Below are 16,985 nucleotides of genomic sequence, written 5' to 3'. Positions count from 1 at the left end.
GTGTAGCCTACATATTGCGTTTTTTTTTTAATTTGCTTACCGGGCTAAAGGTTAGCATGTTTAAAATACGTAAGTCGTTTTGTTCATCATATTTAAGTAGATAACTCATCAGTTGTTTGCATCAGAGCGATAATTTTTGAGATAGTTATTAAAACTGTTTAAAGGTTGTCAAACGTTGTTTCTCGTTGTATATCCTTTAATTCTAGAGTTAAATTGATAAATAACGTGTACGAATTTGTTTAACGCATTTGTTTTGGTTACTCGACGTCTCCGTTCTCGTGTAGCCTACATATTGCGTTTTTTTTTTAATTTGCTTACCGGGCTAAAGGTTAGCATGTTTAAAATACGTAAGGCGTTTTGTTCATCATATTTAAGTAGATAACTCATCAGTTGTTTGCATCAGAGCAATAATTTTTGAGATAGTTATTAAAACTGTTTAAAGGTTGTCAAACGTTGTTTCTCGTTGTATATCCTTTAATTCTTGAGTTAAATTGATAAATAACGTGTACGAATTTGTTTAACGCATTTGTTTTGGTTACTCGATGTCTCCGTTCTCGTGTAGCCTACATATTGCGTTTTTTTTTTAATTTGCTTACCGGGCTAAAGGTTAGCATGTTTAAAATACGTAAGTCGTTTTGTTCATCAAATCTAAGTAGATAACTCATCAGTTGTTTGCATCAGAGCGATAATTTTTGAGATACTTATTAAAACTGTTTAAAGGTTGTCAAACGTTGTTTCTCGTTGTATATCCTTTAATTCTAGAGTTAAATTGATAAATAACGTGTACGAATTTGCTTAACGCATTTGTTTTGGTTACTCGACGTCTCCGTTCTCGTGTAGCCTACATATTGCGTTTTTTTTTTTAATTTGCTTACCGGGCTAAAGGTTAGCATGCTTAAAATACGTAAGTCGTTTTGTTCATCATATTTAAGTAGATAACTCATCAGTTGTTTGCATCAGAGCGATCATTTTTGAGATAGTTATTAAAACTGTTTAAAGGTTGTCAAACGTTGTTTCTCGTTGTATATCCTTTAATTCTAGAGTTAAATTGATAAATAACGTGTACGAATTTGTTTAACGCATTTGTTTTGGTTACTCGACGTCTCCGTTCTCGTGTAGCCAACATATTGCGTTTTTTTTTTAATTTGCTTACCGGGCTAAAGGTTAGCATGTTTAAAATACGTAAGTCGTTTTGTTCATCAAATTTAAGTAGATAACTCATCAGTTGTTTGCATCAGAGCGATAATTTTTGAGATAGTTATTAAAACTGTTTAAAGGTTGTCAAACGTTGTTTCTCGTTGTATATCCTTTAATTCTAGAGTTAAATTGATAAATAACGTGTACGAATTTGTTTAACGCATTTGTTTTGGTTACTCGACGTCTCCGTTCTCGTGTAGCCTACATATTGCGTTTTTTTTTTAATTTGCTTACCGGGCTAAAGGTTAGCATGTTTAAAATACGTAAGTCGTTTTGTTCATCATATTTAAGTAGATAACTCATCAGTTGTTTGCATCAGAGCGATAATTTTTGAGATAGTTATTAAAACTGTTTAAAGGTTGTCAAACGTTGTTTCTCGTTGTATATCCTTTAATTCTAGAGTTAAATTGATAAATAACGTGTACGAATTTGTTTAACGCATTTGTTTTGGTTACTCGACGTCTCCGTTCTCGTGTAGCCTACATATTGCGTTTTTTTTTTTAATTTGCTTACCGGGCTAAAGGTTAGCATGTTTAAAATACGTAAGTCGTTTTGTTCATCAAATTTAAGTAGATAACTCATCAGTTGTTTGCATCAGAGCGATAATTTTTGAGATAGTTATTAAAACTGTTTAAAGGTTGTCAAACGTTGTTTCTCGTTGTATATCCTTTAATTCTAGAGTTAAATTGATAAATAACGTGTACGAATTTGTTTAACGCATTTGTTTTGGTTACTCGACGTCTCCGTTCTCGTGTAGCCTACATATTGCGTTTTTTTTTGAATTTGCTTACCGGGCTAAAGGTTAGAATGCTTAAAATACGTAAGTCGTTTTGTTCATCATATTTAAGTAGATAACTCATCAGTTGTTTGCATCAGAGCGATAATTTTTGAGATAATTATTAAAACTGTTTAAAGGTTGTCAAACGTTGTTTCTCGTTGTATATCCTTTAGTTCTAGAGTTAAATTGATAAATAACGTGTACGAATTTGTTTAACGCATTTGTTTTGGTTACTCGACGTCTCCGTTCTCGTGTAGCCTACATATTGCGTTTTTTTTTTTAATTTGCTTACCGGGCTAAAGGTTAGCATGTTTAAAATACGTAAGTCGTTTTGTTCATCAAATTTAAGTAGATAACTCATCAGTTGTTTGCATCAGAGCGATAATTTTTGAGATAGTTATTAAAACTGTTTAAAGGTTGTCAAACGTTGTTTCTCGTTGTATATCCTTTAATTCTAGAGTTAAGTTGATAAATAACGTGTACGAATTTGTTTAACGCATTTGTTTTGGTTACTCGACGTCTCCGTTCTCGTGTAGCCTACATATTGCGTTTTTTTTTTAATTTGCTTACCGGGCTAAAGGTTAGCATGTTTAAAATACGTAAGTCGTTTTGTTCATCATATTTAAGTAGATAACTCATCAGTTGTTTGCATCAGAGCGATAATTTTTGAGATAGTTATTAAAACTGTTTAAAGGTTGTCAAACGTTGTTTCTCGTTGTATATCCTTTAATTCTAGAGTTAAACTGATAAATAACGTGTACGAATTTGTTTAACGCATTTGTTTTGGTTACTCGACGTCTCCGTTCTCGTGTAGCCTACATATTGCGTTTTTTTTTTAATTTGCTTACCGGGCTAAAGGTTAGCATGTTTAGAATACGTAAGTCGTTTTGTTCATCATATTTAAGTAGATAACTCATCAGTTGTTTGCATCAGAGCGATAATTTTTGAGATAGTTATTAAAACTGTTTAAAGGTTGTCAAACGTTGTTTCTCGTTGTATATCCTTTAATTCTAGAGTTAAATTGATAAATAACGTGTACGAATTTGTTTAACGCATTTGTTTTGGTTACTCGACGTCTCCGTTCTCGTGTAGCTTACATATTGCGTTTTTTTTTTTATTTGCTTACCGGGCTAAAGGTTAGCATGCTTAAAATACGTAAGTAGTTTTGTTCAACAAATTTAAGTAGATAACTCATCAGTTGTTTGCATCAGAGCGATAATTTTTGAGATAGTTATTAAAACTGTTTAAAGGTTGTCAAACGTTGTTTCTCGTTGTATATCTTTAATTCTAGAGTTAAATTGATAAATAACGTGTACGAATTTGTTTAACGCATTTGTTTTGGTTACTCGACGTCTCCGTTCTCGTGTAGCCTACATATTGCGTTTTTTTTTTTAATTTGCTTACCGGGCTAAAGGTTAGCATGTTTAAAATACGTAAGTCGTTTTGTTCATCATATTTAAGTAGATAACTCATCAGTTGTTTGCATCAGAGCGATAATTTTTGAGATAGTTATTAAAACTGTTTAAAGGTTGTCAAACGTTGTTTCTCGTTGTATATCCTTTAATTCTAGAGTTAAATTGATAAATAACGTGTACGAATTTGTTTAACTCATTTGTTTTGGTTACTCGACGTCTCCGTTCTCGTGTAGCCTACATATTGCGTTTTTTTTTTTTTAATTTGCTTACCGGGCTAAAGGTTAGCATGTTTAAAATACGAAAGTCGTTTTGTTCATCAAATTTAAGTAGATAACTCATCAGTTGTTTGCATCAGAGCGATAATTTTTGAGATAGTTATTAAAACTGTTTAAAGGTTGTCAAACGTTGTTTCTCGTTGTATATCCTTTAATTCTAGAGTTAAATTGATAAATAACGTGTACGAATTTGTTTAACGCATTTGTTTTGGTTACTCGACGTCTCCGTTCTCGTGTAGCCTACATATTGCGTTTTTTTTTTAATTTGCTTACCGGGCTAAAGGTTAGCATGTTTAAAATACGTAAGTCGTTTTGTTCATCAAATTTAAGTAGATAACTCATCAGTTGTTTGCATCAGAGCGACAATTTTTGAGATAGTTATTAAAACTGTTTAAAGGTTGTCAAACGTTGTTTCTCGTTGTATATCCTTTAATTCTAGAGTTAAATTGATAAATAACGTGTACGAATTTGTTTAACGCATTTGTTTTGGTTACTCGACGTCTCCGTTCTCGTGTAGCCTACATATTGCGTTTTTTTTTTTAAATTTGCTTACCGGGCTAAAGGTTAGCATGTTTAAAATACGTAAGTCGTTTTGTTCAACAAATTTGAGTAGATAACTCATCAGTTGTTTGCATCAGAGCGACAATTTTTGAGATAGTTATTAAAACTGTTTAAAGGTTGTCAAACGTTGTTTCTCGTTGTATATCCTTTAATTCTAGAGTTAAATTGATAAATAACGTGTACGAATTTGTTTGACGCATTTGTTTTGGTTACTCGACGTCTCCGTTCTCGTGTAGCCTACATATTGCGTTTTTTTTTTAATTTGCTTACCGGGCTAAAGGTTAGCATGTTTAAAATACGTAAGTCGTTTTGTTCATCAAATTTAAGTAGATAACTCATCAGTTGTTTGCATCAGAGCGATAATTTTTGAGATAGTTATTAAAACTGTTTAAAGGTTGTCAAACGTTGTTTCTCGTTGTATATCCTTTAATTCTAGAGTTAAATTGATAAATAACGTGTACGAATTTGTTTAACGCATTTGTTTTGGTTACTCGACGTCTCCGTTCTCGTGTAGCCTACATATTGCGTTTTTTTTTTAATTTGCTTACCGGGCTAAAGGTTAGCATGTTTAAAATACGTAAGTCGTTTTGTTCATCAAATTTAAGTAGATAACTCATCAGTTGTTTGCATCAGAGCGATAATTTTTGAGATACTTATTAAAACTGTTTAAAGGTTGTCAAACGTTGTTTCTCGTTGTATATCCTTTAATTCTAGAGTTAAATTGATAAATAACGTGTACGAATTTGTTTAACGCATTTGTTTTGGTTACTCGACGTCTCTGTTCTCGTGTAGCCTATATATTGCGTTTTTTTTTTTTAATTTGCTTACCGGGCTAAAGGTTAGCATGCTTAAAATACGTAAGTCGTTTTGTTCATCAAATTTAAGTAGATAACTCATCAGTTGTTTGCATCAGAGCGATAATTTTTGAGATAGTTATTAAAACTGTTTAAAGGTTGTCAAACGTTGTTTCTCGTTGTATATCCTTTAATTCTAGAGTTAAATTGATAAATAACGTGTACGAATTTGTTTAACGCATTTGTTTTGGTTACTCGACGTCTCCGTTCTCGTGTAGCCTACATATTGCGTTTTTTTTTTTAATTTTCTTACCGGGCTAAAGGTTAGCATGCTTAAAATACGTAAGTCGTTTTGTTCATCAAATTTAAGTAGATAACTCATCAGTTGTTTGCATCAGAGCGATAATTTTTGAGATAGTTATTAAAACTGTTTAAAGGTTGTCAAACGTTGTTTCCCGTTGTATATCCTTTAATTCTAGAGTTAAATTGATAAATAACGTGTACGAATTTGTTTAACGCATTTGTTTTGGTTACTCGACGTCTCCGTTCTCGTGTAGCCTACATGTTTAGGCAGGATGCCTAACTTTTCCGCATCTGATTGCGACCCCCCAATGCAACTCTGCAAATCGATACTCGATACTCGAATTAATTTATAACCACCCACACCATCACCCTCATGCATGTGCATGCATGTACATGCACGTGTATGTGTGCTTTTTGTCAGCACTCATGCATATGCATGTCGGGGTTGATGTGTGGGTGCCTTTCCCCTCCAAAACGGAGGATTTTGCGGGTCAACGGTTGTAGCTCGCTATACAACCGGCCTCTTTGATTTCAACAGCCAACGCGTACACATCTGCCGCCAGCGATCTCTGCCGTAGTCACATATTCACAAGGTAATATATTTTCCTGTATATTTGTTAGCTACCCAATAAAACATATCATTATAACGAGAAATCTCGTATTCTCCTATTTTTATTTCCACACGCCATATTCCCATTGAGATCGACCCCGGTGCGCCCACCTCTCCAGGATTAGACGCACAGCGGCCGAACATTTGGTCCTTCTCCCCGAAAAAGGAACCACAGCGATATAAATTACAGTCCACAACATAAGATCATAGCTGACCGCACTAATTTCAAATTCCTCACAAAAAATTCATCCGAAAAAGAAGTTTGCCCACCAACGAAAAGTCTATGATATCATACCAGCGTGAGAAAAAAAAACACTGAGAGATTAAGCCATCTTGCCACATCAGCACCATCGCAAGCTACTTGCCACATCGGAATACAAGTCACCAAAAAATACCTGAGTAAGTGCAATATTTCTTGCCACATTTTTTTTTGGTTAAAACAACAAATAAAAAGTGCGAAAAATCAATTTAAAGTGCGTAGTGATTTCTAATTAACCGCGAAAAGTGTAAAAAATTTAGTGCCGAAAAGGAAAATAAGTGCAAACGCGTTGCATAAACGTCGTTTAACATTCCTTGTGACTATCTGGCCTGTCCCCCCACCAGCGGTAAGGCTCTCCGGACACAGCACAAGGAAGAGGTGCACATAACCTCACATTCACATTAAAATCTCACGCCATACGGCTGTGGCAATTTTCATTTTCTTTTCAAGCACTTTAATTTCACTTATTCAATCGGCACAGTTTTTACAACAGTTTTCACTGAGTTTTTACACTTTTCTTCGAGTTGTTATATCAGCGCGCGCACTTATTTATAACAAATTTTAACGTTGAAGTGGCGAGTGGCCCCTTTAATTCCACAAAAGACGTTGTTGTTGCTCTCCCTTTCTCCCTGGTTTTCGGCACAAATAAGCTGCAAAGTCAGTGAAAAAATAAACAAATTGAAAGCGTTAAATAAAGAGTTTTTTCTATAGTTTAATCGTTGTTGGTTGGGTGATTCGCACAGGTTTTTTCAGTTTTACAACCCCTTTTTAATTTGATCACAAATTTTAATCCATGAACATGGAATCATATATTAGATTGGCCGATCGAATGATCGAATTCGAGGCCGATTTTAATGACATCAATGCGGCTCTGCACACTGTACACACTCTTGCAATACAGCAAAAAGAGTTGCAAGCTAAGTGGGAAAAAGCAGAGAACGCCCTAGAGGAGTTGCTTGGCTCTGACACGCTCGACGCAAAGAAAATTGCAGCGGTCAAGATCAAGCATAAAGCGGCATATGCCGTATTCCTGAGATGCATGTCAAACATGGCTGAACTTCAAGCCAAATTGAAGGAGGAAAAAGATAGGGCAGTCAAACCTGAGGGAGAACGCGGGCGCGAACACAGTATCCGCCTGCCAGCTTGCGATACTGAGGTATTCAAGGGCCAACGTTTCGTGACCTGTTCACGGCCATCTATAAAAATAACAGTCGCTTAAGCCCGGTAGAAAAGTTATTCCACCTTAACCAAAAAACCCAAGGTGAGGCAAAGGACATTGTCAAGAAATGTCCTTTGACAAATGAAGGCTTCGAAACAGCCTGGAAAAACCTATGTGAGAGATACGAGAATAAACGGATTCTCGTGAACTCACAACTACAAATTTTGTTTAATTTAAAAAAGATAGATAGCGAGTGCGGCAGCTCTATCAAAACCTTACAGCGCGACATAAATAATTGCTTGGCATCTTTAAAAACACATCAGATCGATGTTTCAAATTGGGATGCGATTATTACCTATTTATGTTCGACAAAATTACCTGAAAATACGTTGGCTCTATGGGAGCAGAGCATTGACCACAAGACGGACATATCCAAGTGGGAGGATATGGACAAATTCTTGTCAAATCGTTTCCAGACACTTGAAACCGTGTCTGGTTTTACAGGGAATGCCACTTCTAAAGTGCAAAAATCAAACACGTCGCGCCAGTCGACGGAAAACCCTACAAAAAGACTTGGTGCTTTTCAAACCAAAGTAACCAAGCAAACAACAAAATCAATGTGTAAAATGTGCAAATCTACGGAGCACAGATTACGCAACTGTTCACGTTTTTGCGATTTAAACCCAGTAGAAAGGATTAAATTCGTCAAATCCACAAATGGCTGCCTGAATTGTTTATCCCCAGGACACACAGTGACGAGGTGCACCAGTTCATACAACTGTTCCAAATGCCACTCTCGTCACCACACGCTCCTGCATGCGGACACACTTCAGCAACCGGCGGTACGAAATCCCTTCAAAGATGCGGATAATGCCCCATCAACTTCGGCACAGGCAGGGAAAAGACAGGAATCGGGACAACCACCTTCCTTTGCGAATCAGAATGTCAAATCCTGCCATGCCAATTCCAGCACAGGCGTGCTATTAGGAACTGCTCGCGTACACATTCACCATAATGGTACCGACTTCTCCGCGCGGGCATTAATTGATTCTGGGTCTGAATGTTCCTTTATAACTGAAAGACTGAAACGCAGAATCAATTTGCCAGCGAGGAAAATGCATGCCCATGTTTCAGGCATCACAAATGCGGTGTCAGCTCAGGTGAAAGAAGCATCCAACATCGAATTACGTTCACCAGTGGATCCCTGCTTCAGCCTGACTACACCCGTACTAGTTCTAGCGAAACTCACTGGGAATCTTCCATCCTGCCATATCAACGCAATGACTATGCAGGCATTCCCAGACTTGGTTTTGGCAGACAAGAGGTTCTAGGTCAACGAAGACGTAGACCTCATACTTGGCGGAGACATATATCCCCAAATTATAATGAGCGGTATAAAGAAGAATGTGCTAAACACACTCTTAGCCCAAGAGACAGTGTTCGGTTGGATACTAACCGGTCGTATCGAATCACCGAATCCAACGAAGAGCATTATGTCTTTTTACAACGAGGTTGCGTTAGACAATCAATTAAAAGCTTTCTGGGAGGTAGAAAATCTACCCAAAAATAAAATATTGAATGAAGAGGAAAGGTACTGCGAACAATTATTTAAGGAAACAACGCAGCGAAGTGAGAATGGAAGGTACACCGTGTCACTACCATTCCGGCAGGATTACCCTAACAATATTAACTTAGGACCATCCCTGAAGCGTGCATGCTCTCAATTCTTCCGGAATGAGGGGCGGCTAATAAAAAACCCAGACTTAGGTAAAGAGTATGTTCGAGTGTTGTCAGAATATGAAACGCTCGGACATATGGGAAAAATTGAAAAGAATATTCCATCCGACGATTCGGATAATTATTTCCTGCCCCACCACGCCGTTATTAAAGCGGAAAGTACCACTACAAAGGTACGCGTAGTATTCAATGCCTCGAGCCCTACGGCCAACGGGAAGAGCCTAAATGATATTCTACTCCCAGGCCCAGTTCTACAAGCCGATCTACCCATCCTCATATTACGATGGAGGCTATACCGTTTCGTCTTCAATAGCGACATCGAAAAGATGTATCGACAAATTTGGGTGAACGAAAATCACACCAAATTTCAACGTATTGTGCATCGCACTTCCCCGAATGACCCTATTAGTCTTTACGAATTAAAGACGGTTACCTTCGGAGTGAATTGCGCTCCATATCTCGCGATAAGAACGCTCCTACAACTGGCTGACGACGTCGCAAATTCACACCCTACAGCGGCTAGCATACTAAGAGAGAGTATGTACGTAGATGATGTTTTATCTGGAGGACACACAATAGCGTCAACCATCAAAGCAAGAAACGAGATTCACGAAGCCTTACACTCAGCTGGCTTTCCATTACGCAAGTGGACTTCAAACTGTAAGGAAATTCTAAAGGACATCCCCAAAACGGACTTGCTCAGCGAGGATTTCTTAGCGTTCGAAGAAGCTAGTTCGGTAAAAGCCCTGGGAATACGATGGAATGCCCACTCCGATTTATTTTATTTTAAAGCAGGGACGCTGGACAACCCGGAAAACATTACGAAGAGAGCAGCCCTATCCGCTATAGCCAAACTTTTCGATCCTTTAGGCTGGCTTGCGCCAATGGTTATTGTGGCAAAAATACTCATGCAGAGTATTTGGCTAGAAGGCACCGCTTGGGACGAACCAGTATCGACCAGTACGCTGGAACGATGGAAAACCTTCACCGACCAATACCACGAAATCGATAAAATCCGGATACCTAGATGGGTCAACTTTTCACCAGGAACCGACATCGAGATCCATGGATTTTGTGATGCATCCGAGAAGGCTTATGCAGCAGCCATTTACATGCGCGTCAAAACGGATGATAATGTCTGCACGAACCTGCTTCTAGCCAAAACCCGAGTAGCCCCAGTGAAAACTCTTTCTCTTCCACGTTTGGAACTTTGCGGAGCCGTGCTGTTAGCGGAAATCACTGAATCCATTTTCAGAAACCTTAAGTTGGGACCAGTGCGAGTTCACCTTTGGACGGATTCAACTATCGTCCTCGCATGGATAAGGAAACCGCCGTGTTCCTGGTCCACTTTCGTCGCACATCGGATCACCAAGATCATCGACATGGTCGGAAATAAGGACTGGCTACATGTAAACTCAGAATCTAACCCAGCAGATTTAGGTAGCAGAGGATTACCTGCGTCTGAATTGGTCAACAATTCGTTGTGGTGGCAGGGACCTTCTTGGCTGCAAGAAGACACTTCCCAATGGCCAGCACAAGAAAGTGACTACATCACCTCCGTAGAGGAAAAGAGGGCGAAGACATGCGCAACAACAACAGTAAATACTACCGATGTTCTCCAACGCTTTTCAGATCTACCTAGGGCTTTAGGGTGCTCTCATACGTTATGAGGTTCTACCGAAGAACTCACCCCAAAACAAAAAAATCATTTCAGGTCAAGTCACCTTTAATCTCTCCTGATGAGATCAAAGCAGTAACCCAACTCCTAATTAAAATCTATCAGAAACAACACTATAGTTCCGAATATCGTGATCTAAAGGCCGGAAAACCAATTGCAGGGAAAAGTGCAATACTCTCACTTAATCCCTACCTAGACCAACATGGCATCATTCGGGTAGGAGGACGACTCGGGGCGTCAAAGGACTTAGCCTTTAATGAACGCCACCCAATCCTCCTCCCATACAACTGCCGGTTATCCCGTCTGACAGTCCTAATGTTTCATCAACAAAGTCTGCATGGGGAAAACCAACTCATGTTACGTCTGATACGCACCCAATACTGGATACCTAACATCAAAACCATGATTAGGGCTACAATTCACAATTGCAAAGTTTGCACTGTACACCGAAAGCGTGCTCAGACCCAACTTATGGGTATTCTCCCTCGCGAACGCACGACATTCAGCCGTGCATTCACGAATACTGGAGTCGACTTTGCCGGACCCTTCGACATTAAAAGTTACCGCGGCAGAGGGTGTCGACTATCCAAAGGCTATGTCTGCCTTTTCGTGTGCTTTTCCACACGAGCGATTCATCTGGAGGCCACTACTGACCTCAGCACCCCATCATTTCTTGCGGCTTTTGCACGTTTTATATCTAGACGCGGATGTCCCAAAAACGTCTACTCCGACAACGGTACAAACTTTGTCGGAGCTTCACGATCCCTACGATCGGAATTCAAAACTTTCATGGCACAAACCCGAGACAATGCTGTCTCGAAGTACAGCCACCAGTCACTCACTTGGCATTTCATCCCTGCGGGCGCTCCCCACATGGGAGGGCTGTGGGAGGCTGGAGTGAAAAGCTTCAAAAAGATAGCCTCACCACACAAATTTACATTCGAGGAATTCCATACACTCTTGTGCCGCATCGAGGCATGCCTGAACTCGCGGCCGCTCAGCCCGGCATCCAATGACCCAACGGACCTTGAGCCGCTTACTCCAGGTCATTTCCTCACTGGCAGCCATCTACTGGCTCCGCCAGAGCCGGATGCTAGTGAGAACCCTGCCTCGATGATCAATCGGTGGCAGAAACTCAAAGCCCTCCATCACACTTTCTGCAAGCGATGGAAAACCGAATATCTATCCGAACTTCAAAAAAGAGTGAAGTGGAAGCATCCCATACAAAATATAAAAGTGGGAGATCTCGCTGTCCTCAAAGAGGACCACTTATCTCCCAACGAATGGAGGTTAGGTCGAGTTGTCAACGTACACCCCGGCGAAGATGACCGAGTACGCGTAGTCGACCTCAAAACCGAGAAGGGTCAAGTCAGACGACCTTTGGTCAAACTGATCCTTCTTCCAACGGAAGAGACGGATTGCGAGAAGGCTAAGTGCTCCTCCTAACAATCCCTCCGTTCCTCCATACCCCTCCCTTCAAAAAAAATCAAACCCAGCTCTCGTTCACCCGGAACGAGGCCAACCAACTATCCTAATCAGATCGCCCATCTGCCACAACACTATTTCCCCCGACTACCCACAATTAGAGGCCCACGGTTGTAATAGCATCGAAAGCATATTAAGGAACCCACGTCTTCGTGTCTCTCTATCCCTAAGCTTGTGTTTCTCCCGAGCCATATATTATCATCAACCCCCCGGTCTCGTGAGGGTGCGAGTCTGCCGGAGGGGAAACCTAAGGCGTACTACGCGATGGCAATGGGGAAAGGGAGCGCGGGACATAAAGACGCGTTCAACCACGCGCCGTGATGCCCCGATATCCCTAAGCTTGCGTCGCTCCCGAGGCCCTAATTATAATCAACCACCCCGGTCTCGTGATAGTGCGAGTCTACCGGGGGGCGATCCTACATCTTATTTTTCTTTTTTTCTCACCCCCTGTCTCGTACCGGGTCTGCCGGAGGGGGAATCCTACACCTAGCTATTTGTGGGCAATGGGGAAAGGGAGCTAGAGACACGAGGACGCATGGGAGCTTACCAAAAGCTCGCAAAACAAAAAGGAAAACTGAGGCTTCATCATAATACTAACCGGGGGCCCCTTGCAAAAAACCACCCCAAATTCACTCGCTCACCCAGAGCGAGGACACCAGAAAATCCCCGAATTCACTCGCTGACCCAGAGCGAGGACACCAGAAAACCCTCCCATTCACTCGTTATCCCATAACGAGGACACTATAAAGCCTACCGCAGAAGGGCGAACCGATCTGCCATAGACAACCTTTGCACTCGTTGGCGCGCAACGAGGCCCATCGCAAACTTAACGCAGATCCATTGTCTGCCAGAGAACACATATGCACTCGGCTCAAATGCCCGAGGCTATCAATAAAATAAAACTTGCAATACGCATCGTCATTCAAATACTGTTGGACATAGGGTTTGTGAAAAGTGCCGACACCAAGCAATCGTGCATTTTCGTAGACCTATGAACATCCGAAACATATACAGGGTGAAAATTCATCGGTTCACGGCAACCCCCGACTGGTAAATCGACTCAATGAGATACCAGCAGGAAATGTACTCAGTGAGCGTGTTCACTGATAGGTTCGAAACATTCGTCTCCATTTAAGAATTTGGGGAATCGGTTTATACTTGAAAATTAACGATCTATCCGAAACATTTCCCTGCATAACTAAACGAACTACGCTACCGCGTTAATCTTCCATGGAAAGTGGAAACGTCTCCACGATAAGTAGCTACATCATAAGTTATGGCAGTACTCATATATAGGATTACGCACAACTTACTCTACATATGAATAAGTTAGTTTGCACTCATGTCAATTGCTACACGAATTAAAGCGTTTTGAATTATTACCCCTTTCTAGCTAAAGCCTTTACTAGATTAGCTCTGCTCTCATCCATACTACAGAAAACATGTTTATAGTGCTTACAGGTCTTAGCTGCATTATACGGGCAGATTTTTTTTAAGTATTGTTATCTTCTTGCTAAATATTATACACGCATAAATACATCACTAAACCACTTCCATAACGTTACTATTGCAGCCTGCACCGCAATCGGTACAATTAAAATTAGCATCAGTTAAAATATTGTCGACAAACATGTTAAAATCATCGTTTCCTACTCACCATACGCTAATCCGCCATGACAACAACCATTCGCCGCGAGCATCGATTCGGCTATGACCATAGGCTCAGGTTCACCCTTTCCACACTTGCGCCAACACAAACACCAACAACCAAGCTAAAGTGGGTGGGATCGTTAATTCTATTGTGGCCTGTCTAACTCCACAAACACTCCTCAATTCGCCAACACATATTGAAATAATTAGCCAACTAAGCTATTTTCAAATACATCGCGTTCGGCACGATATATCAACTTTATTAAACAAGAGATACTAACCTAAATCTACATTCTGTAGCGGGGCACTCAAAATCAATTCAACTTACATCCCCTCTCTTACATACTAAGGGAAAACAAGATCTTATCTATTCACTTGTATGTACACGTGTATGTGCACAGCAGCTACCTAAACTAAAAGGTTGTAAAATTTGTACGCAAAATTCATATTTTTGTTTACATATTAACTTAACTGAAATCTTATATTCACTAAGGGTTGCTTGTGTGCGCAATTTTGTGTGTAGGGGACCTACGGCCACGTTAAATGATCCTGGTAAAACTGGATCACCAGTTGCGGACACTCCACGTGGGCCCGCTCCGCCGGCACCAGCTCATCCTCATTAACCCCCTTCCACTGGATGAGAAACATCAGCTCACCGGTGTGTGACGTTGTTGCTCCTAATATGGCATATGGTTCGAGTCCCCGGTCGAAACCCGACGCAAGACCCGGTTTTTGTTCGACTGGAGAAGGAAAGAAAGGAAAATAAATAAGGTGACGGGCGGCGTAGGTGAACGGGGCTTACCGTCTTCCGCTTTTAGTGAACTCTCAAATGCTGCTATAAGTGCCGGGCATGCCAAATTCTCCTCGGGCTCCCACGAATTCGCCCATCTCACGAGATACTCGGTCCGCCCATGGTGAGTCCGCCTGGCCTCAATGCGCTCCACCACATACTCCTCCCGCTCGGTCTCATCCCGGCTCTCCATCGTAGAACCAACTCTCTGGTTATTCACCCAAAGAAAAATAAAAATAAATAAATCAATGCGGCTACCGGCTTCAAAAAGGGGATAGACTCGAATTATCAAAATTACATATGTCAAATAGCATTGCTTTGCACTGACATATATCTAGGCAATAGGCATGACCGTATGCAAAGGTTCCGCGCAGAAATTGGAAAAGGGAAAATTCCCTGACCTTGAGCAGTATCCGATACCCCTTACAACTGGTGGGGGGAAGTGCCAGACTTACAAAAGGTCGTTGAAAGCGGGAGTGCATCCCATCCGGTGGATGCTTCCCTTACCTCGAACAGTATCTGACACCCCTTACCACTGGTGGGGGGAAGTGCCAGACTTGAACGAGGTTTTAACGAGGAAAAAAAAAAAAAAAACTATTACTTCCATTATACTACTTCACGCAGTATCTGCTACCCCTTACCACTGGTGGGGGGAAGTAGCAGACTGACGCAAAGCACCCCCAGAAGAATGAAGCAAAATTCCTCAGTTTACATGGCGTTTTAAGATATGAATGAAACATTTCAATCCATGCTACTGAGCATTGTACATGGTGCACGCGGACTGCAAGTGTTATATTTTAATATAAACTGTATCAAGATGGACGGAATAACTAGAGTTGTACCTAAACGACTTTATAATGTGTCTTCCATTTCAAAGAAATCTCTTACAAAAGGCACTTGTATACATTTTACGCGGGTATGAAATACGTACACAATATATATTTGTACTAAATATATGTATCTTAATATGATTGATTTTACTGTTTAAATTTTAGGTAAATGCTAAAAATAAGAACGTATTATCCCGAACGAACTTTTTGGTTTCACTGTTTTTAATTCTAGGTGTTTGATATGTGCATATGTACGTATCTACATATGTATATTGCATTCACTACACACATCTAAGAGTAACTGATCTCATGTTCATAGCTTTTTCCATCCCAGTCGGGAAGCGCATGATGACGCAAACCACCAAGGCGTGGCCCAAATCGCAGGATTACTATAATCACCCCGACAATGAAGAAAGCAAGAACCGCTACAGATGGATAACGCAAAATGAATGCCATTTTATTCGTCTATACTCTTCTTAGTTTAGATATCGTTTTCGCGTTTCTACAATTCAACGTATTCTTCCCGTTGACGTTGTTATTGTAAAGTACGACGAGCTTTTCGCCTTTCAGTTCGGTGAGATCCAAAGGAGGCTGCAAGTGTGGCGTAGCTGACCAAATGGAAACCAACCAGCAATTACCTGTCTGCCTATCTTGCCAGTATTCGCGCTGCCTTGAGCAACACCCTAATACAAGGTTTAAAATTATTATAGAACCAAGAATCCCTGTGCATACAGCAATGGTCACATAAACCGGAGAGAAATTTCCATATATGTGTCCGGTGAAATAGGGATTTTTTTTTTTTTTTTTTGGTAGGCTATACGTTCCTTACTTGTTGACATAGCCAATCTGACAATGACCACGAGTGTGCTTTTGGGTAGGTTGAAATGGTATTTAGTTGCAATTGCGTTCAATAATGTCTATTAAGCTCAAAAAAAAGGGATATCCCTTAACTTTTGCAAAACAGATTGTATAAATAAAACCAACGCCCTTTTTATTTAGAGTTGGGAAATATTGATGCACCAGTGATTTTGTCATAGCGACAATGAAACCCGCGATAAACAGTTTTACACCGTATACCTACCAAACCAATAGTGTACCAACTGGTATTGCTGCTTCTGAGGTAACTAGAGAACGTGCTAAATTGCGTTTTGGCATGTCACCAGAATCGCGAAATAATCCACAATAATCTTTGATCAGTGTTGAGGGATCAACTGACTCTGCACCTATTAACAACCACGTTAACCTACTAACGCCACAACAGATCTTGGCTTACCTCAACTCTTCCCGACTCATATCTCGTTCTGCGTCCACTGCTTCTTCCGTTGTACTGTTTGATTGTTATAAAAGTGTCCCTACTTGTGGTGACCTTTCTACGGCAATTTTGCCAAACGATGGCAATAGCATTATACACTATGCAATAGTTGAAGAAAAAAAGCACACAGCTTATGTGGTTTTGTGTTCGCT

The 16,985-nt window shown here is 40.4% G+C and overlaps 1 pseudogene; it reads right to left on the bottom strand.

Annotated features, from left to right (window-relative positions):
• Positions 1-16,002: 16,002 nt before the first annotated feature.
• LOC137235703 (uncharacterized) lies at positions 16,003-16,676 on the bottom strand (annotated as a pseudogene).
• Between the last annotated feature and the right edge of the window lie 309 nt (positions 16,677-16,985).

Source organism: Eurosta solidaginis, unplaced genomic scaffold (assembly GCF_040869045.1).
Source record: "Eurosta solidaginis isolate ZX-2024a unplaced genomic scaffold, ASM4086904v1 ctg00001055.1, whole genome shotgun sequence".
Taxonomy (NCBI): Eukaryota; Metazoa; Arthropoda; class Insecta; order Diptera; family Tephritidae; genus Eurosta; species Eurosta solidaginis.
The sequence above is the reverse complement of the archived record's forward strand: the minus strand, read 5'-3'. Positions and strand labels throughout refer to the sequence as shown.